The sequence below is a fragment of the Melanotaenia boesemani genome, chromosome 6 (assembly GCF_017639745.1).
Source record: "Melanotaenia boesemani isolate fMelBoe1 chromosome 6, fMelBoe1.pri, whole genome shotgun sequence".
Classification (NCBI taxonomy): Eukaryota; Metazoa; Chordata; class Actinopteri; order Atheriniformes; family Melanotaeniidae; genus Melanotaenia; species Melanotaenia boesemani.
This window is the reverse complement of record NC_055687.1, coordinates 37,895,958-37,902,165: the sequence shown is the minus strand read 5'-3', so window position 1 is coordinate 37,902,165 and position 6,208 is coordinate 37,895,958.

Here is a 6,208-nt window from a genome sequence, read left to right as displayed (position 1 = left end):
GGTGATAGGCTTTGCCCTGGTCTAAAATGGAAAACCAACTGAAGTCTCCCAGTGAGTCAAGTCCTGTTTTCGCGGGAGGGGGTGTCTGGTAAAGTCTTTTTGTTGAGCTGTCGGTAGACGATACAAAGATGTAACGACCCATCCTTTTTCCTTACACAGACAATGGTTGCAGCATATGGGGACTGGGATTTTACTATCCATCCTTTCACCAACAACTCCTGGATATACTCTTTTACTTCCTTGTACAGTGGCTTGGGGATGGAAGCATAAGCTATCTGAACAGGGATGTTGTCATTGACTCTGACATCTGGAGAGATGGGGTACATCCAATGTCACTGCTGTTGTGAGCGAATGATGCAGACTCCTAAACAAGAATTTTCTCAACTAGTCATTGTTGTTCTGGATTAAGGTGACTGAGGTCAACAGTTGTTCTCCATGGCTCATTCAGGGCTGTCCTTGAGGTGATGACATTATTTACTTCAGCTGTCACTGTTGTTGCTTTCAGTGGCTCAACCTGCGGTGTCTCTGTCCTCCCCATCTCAGTGACTATGGCTATGACTTTGGTGTTGGATAAAGCCCGGTTGTGATTGAAAATAGGCACACTGACAAATGCCCCTCTGTGTCTACTGATCACTAAGAGTCTCTCGCCAACACTCAGCTGCTCTAAAGGGACACTCTGCTCTGGGGGTTCATGTGGAACAACAGGGTCAGATGTGTCAAATGTGTGTGTTATTTTGCTGCCCAAGTGAACCATTCTTTCAGCTAGGATGCCTAAATTCTCTCTAACCACTGTTGAAACCGGTGACGAATATTTACCCTATTGTCAGTTCTTTGACCGACCTTTCAGGCTCACGTCCTGTTGTTTCCTCTCTTGGATCTTTAACGACCGGTGAGACTCCAGTCGCGAAGTGATGGGCGAACCTTTCCACCTCGATTCTTGTGGCGCGAGAATAAGCAATTTTACCCCTTTAGAATTCCTGATTATTATCGTCCGCTCATGCGGAGATAGACCTGAGGAGTTATTCTGGTAGATAAGCCAGCCTTTGGGTCTAGGAGTATGAAGCTACCGTACTATCGTCCTAACAGGAAAACTACCTGGTATTGAAATAATAATCTAGCGAATTCTTATGTCTCTTCGGGCATTGGGGAATCTGGGGCTTACCTGCTCGTTGTGTTGTCCTCTCCTGTCCTCAGTGGATGTGGACAAATATAAGAGAAATAAGTCTGGTTGGGAAGTTAACCGAAGTTAACTATAACCCTTTTATTCAAGTTTTCTTTTATTAGTAAAATACAGAAAGAATAAAATAAAAGAAAGAAAAAAGAATAAAATTCCCTTTTAGGGCTTCCCTTTCAGTGAGGGCTAAAACGCAAAATAAAAGAAATAAGTATAAAGTAAAAGGTTTTCTCACAAGGAGTGCTTTCCGCTTTCGCGGTCTAAGTTTTCTTCAATAATAAGTAAATTTCCTTTGGCAAACGGGCAAAATCTATCCCAGTAAGAGGGATGAAGTTCTGTAAAAATCTAACTAAGTTTTCTCTAAGTCTCCGTAGAAAATCTGTAGAAGTCTCTGCAAAATCTCCGCAGCAGCTCTTCAAAATCTCCGGACAATTTTCTCTTTTCACAAAATCACCAGTATATGTACATAACTTAAAAACCATCCCATCTGGTACCTTCCCACTAACAGAAAAAACACTCAAAGCCAACCCACTCAGTGATTTTCCATCGAAAGAAACAACTTAGAACCAACCCTCTTAGTATTTTTCCATCAGCAGAAAAGCATACGTGAGCATCCTACAAGTTGGTCCCTCCTTCTGGGTTGCATCAGGGCTGAAGGAAAGAAGACACTTTTCCCTGCCCCGTTATCTATCTATCCTTACGGTTTTTCTACACAAAGGCTGCTTGTTAATACTTTCTGAGTTTTGCTGGGAAATTCCGCTCTGCTTCTGAGCGAGCAGATAACAGGTTACTCCCTTCTGGGCCTCTCTTCACTTCTTCAGCAGTGTAAAAAACTCTGACTCTTATTTGTATCTTATTTGTGAATGCACTCTCTGTATGCTACAAAATAATATCACTAAGCTGTAGCTCTTATTAATCAAAAACCAAAACCTAATGAACATCACTAAATCTAAAGATAATACTGTAAATAAGCAAGCAAACAGGAATATATGAAATGTGAATAGGTAATACATAACACATAGAAAACATAACTGAGTATTAATCAGGCAGTCCATAAACTCAGTCTTTTGATTAAAAACATCATCTTACATCATGTGTGCCATAACAGTCATAGATTCAAACTTTAATAAAACTTTTCTCCCTCTTCACTCACTGAGAGCAGAAAAGCAGTGGTTTCCAGCAGGTGTTATCTGTCGAGATAAGGGCCTCTGCTCCCTGTCCTTTGCCTTAGCAACGGCTCTCTGGCCTAGAGCAGTGTTCACGCCACCATTGAAGAGCGCGGCCTTCACACCACCCTGATAGTGGTTATGCTAGGGTCTGGTGTTCTTTGGGCCTGAATAAGTTAAACATGTATTTTACTTGTTCTTCTTTAATATCAGTGCTTTGCAGAGGAGGTTAACAACAGTAGCTGGTGCTTCAGCGGAGGACTTCCGTCCATCAATCACCTCTCTGACAACATTAGAACCCAACAGTGGCTGAGGGACAGGAACCTGACTGACCAGGAAGGGTACCTGCATTGCAAGGTTTGGATTATCATTTCCCGTGAGGTGAGGTTTAATGTCAGCTCCACCCATCTGTCATACACTCTTAGAAAAAAACGTGCTGCCTATAACCATATAAGGTTCTTCGGCTTGTCCTCATGAGAGAACCCTTATTGGTGCCTGTTAGAACCCTTTGTAAGAGTTTTAACTGAAACCTTTTCAGAGGGTTCTAACTAGAACCATAAAGGGTTACACCCAGAACCATAAGTAGAAGGTTCTACCCAGAACCCCCTATGACAGGTTCTACACTGAACCCTGCAATCATGTGGTGGTTCCACATGAGATTGAAAAAGCATTCAACTTTTTATTAAAAAAATCTTTACACAATTATGGAATAAAGGTGAGCACAGGCCAGTGGATTAACCAATGTTACAGACAGACAAGCCAGGCACCCCAAGATGTCCTCGTCTGTTGGGTGAATATAATCTCCAGCAATGGTGACATAGATAGGAAAGACAAAAAAGTCAGTCAGTAGCATCCATACAAGACATAATTACTACACCAGATGAATTACCTAGCTGTCTACCAACAGTAATGGATGGTACAGTAAGAATGATCTGAGAATAGGTAAATAGTAATAGTGGACCAGACTGAAAGAGCTTGTTTTCTAACTCCTGCAACACAAGCCTCCATCAGCGCACAATCAGATAGAAGTAAGAGCACCTCACAAAGTTTTAGCATTGTTTTATGTTGGAAAATTTGAATGAAAACAAATTCCAGGTTTGTAACACAAACAGACATGTTACGTGACATATGATAGGTCCATGCTAGTCCACTCCAGTGTTTTCCTATTGGACTGTGCTGCTGTGTTTCTGGCTTACATGTTTTAGAAATGATGATATTTTGGTATATTTATTTGGGCATACATTTTCAACACATGCAAGAACAAAACTGGGTTCACATTGATTGTATATTTCAATATGTTTTGGTTATCGTCTTTGCATTGTGGTTTTAATGGGACAATGGGGACATTCATGTCGTCTCACCCAAAAAGGCACTTGCAAAGTCACCAAAACCCTTATTATCGTTGATAATTCATCTGCAAAAAAATAAGTTAAAGAACAGATGTTAATATTAAGATATTCTACCTTTCCCCCTGAAAATCCTTAGCTAGTCATGCTTGGTAAAATAAGATTTAACTTACCTTGATTCTCTGATGTTTCAAATGTCGTCACTCTTAACCCATCTCTTAATCCAAATTCCTACACTGGTGATCGCATTAGTGAATAGTAATCACCAATGACATGTCACAGCTGTTTTGTCAATATGGAAACCAACACTCGGATCCCACAGGGCAACCAACCGGGCAGCTCCCAGGCCCTACATGCCAAAATCCTATCAGAATAGATTCCCAGAACAAAGGTGCCCCTCAACCCAGTCCCATACAAAATTAACTGTACATTAGACAGACAAACCTAGCTGACATAAAATAAATTTACACCAACTGTTTAGTTCTTTGTGGTGGTTAGCATCGCAGCCTCACAGCAAGAAGGTCACAACTTCTAGACACATCTTTGCAACAGATGTTCCAGAACTGGTAACTGCATAAAGATGTGACGTTCATGAACGAATAGATTCTTTTAAACGACTCTTTTAAATGAACGATGGGAACCGATTCACAGCTGTGAGCCGTTCATTTGTGAGCCATTCTTTTTATATACAAATTTTTGACACTGCCTTCATCAAATCAAATCAAATCAAACTTTATTTATAAAGCGCTTTTCATGCCATCAGCAACACAAAGTTCTTTATATGATTAAAAACATAAGAATAAAAATACTCAATGAAATCTTTCACACAGTCACACGCACACACGTTTACACACACACGCCAAGCCCCCCCCCCCCCCCCCCCCCCTCCAGCTAAAAATGACTGAATGAATAAATAAATAATTAAATAAGAAGTAACACAGTTGAGTAAAATGAAAATAAAATAAATAACATTTGTGACATCATAGAAGTCTGACGTCCAACACGCTCCATTTATGTGAAGCATCGATGGACAGAGAGTTTTGTTTGGAAACAAATACTGTGAGTTCTATCTAAAACATTTACTAGAATTTACACTGACTGCTCAGGTTTATCCTTTTTTATCTATATTTTTCCTATAATTTTTTAATCTTGTTAAGTAGATTTCATATAGGTACATATTTTGATTGTTTGTCATTCTTATATATAGTGAAATTTTGTAAGATATTGTGAGAACGAGCCAGTCTTTTGAATGGCTCTTTGAAAGGAACGGCTCCTCAAGATCCGGCTCCCTTCAAAGAGCCATAAATCCCGTCTCTATAACTGCAGAACCAAAAAAGTGACAAAAGGTTATGTCAACAACTATCACCTCTTTACCCATGATGTAATATATAAAGGATGCGGTTGGTGGTGGCCTGTTTTCCTGTACTGTCTGTTTCACTCATGGTACTAACTTAAAAATTTAAACAGGGCAGAACTTTATAGCATTGTCAAATTGTTACCACTACACAGGAATTAAAGATCTGAATTCTAATTTATAGCACAGTAATAAAAAAAGGTAAAATTTCAGATGAATCTGTATTTCCCATGAGCCTTTGTGGTCTAGACATGTTGACTTTTGAAAGTAGCCCCGCCCCCTCTGGCAGAAAAATAACATGTTCAGTTTTCTTTGTTAATAATTATTATTACAAAAAAAAAAAAAAAAAAAAATATATATATATATATATATATATATAAGTTATTATTGATTGGTTACTCTGCTCATCAAAGTATTACAAATCAGATGTCAGCTCCGAGGTCATAATGCAGCGACAGCTTAAATAAGGTAACAATGAACTACATATTGGGAAATAATTATACCTAGTTCTACATCAAACAAGCTGATATATTTTAGATTTAAATATTAACTGAATAATTTATGTATTTCCAACTGAATTAATTACACATTTAAGCACCACTGTTAAATATATTAAATAATTTTGGCTATTTATTTTGAACTTCAATCAATTAATGACCAATTTAATTACTTATTAAATGCTGTATTTATTTATGAGATTGTGTCACTTTTCTTCCTCTGTAGAGAGGGAGGCATATCTGTGACATCATAATTTTGTGATACAAATAGATCTTCAGATTTGTTATTGTCTTCAGTAGAAAAACCACATGTTTCCATGTGAATCACACGTAAACCACATGTGAAGCACGCGTGGAATACGTGTGGAGCACATGTGTTTTTTCTGCCAGTGACCTCCCGTGACGTGGGCTCAGTCCAGGCCATGTTTCGTGTTGAGTAATCTGGACGTACTGAAGGTTAGGTTCAGTTTCCAGAGGATAAATGCTTGTCGAAGGCTGGCACAGCAGTTTTCAAAGAGTCCCTGAGTTTGCTGTAACATTTTTTAACTTATTTAATTTTAACCTCATCTCACAGCTAAACAAAGCAACTATCTTACCCAACCCACAGCAGCTGGATAACAAGGCCAAGCTCAGCCAAAGGCATCCTATTGACGGACTTTCTCATTTGAGAC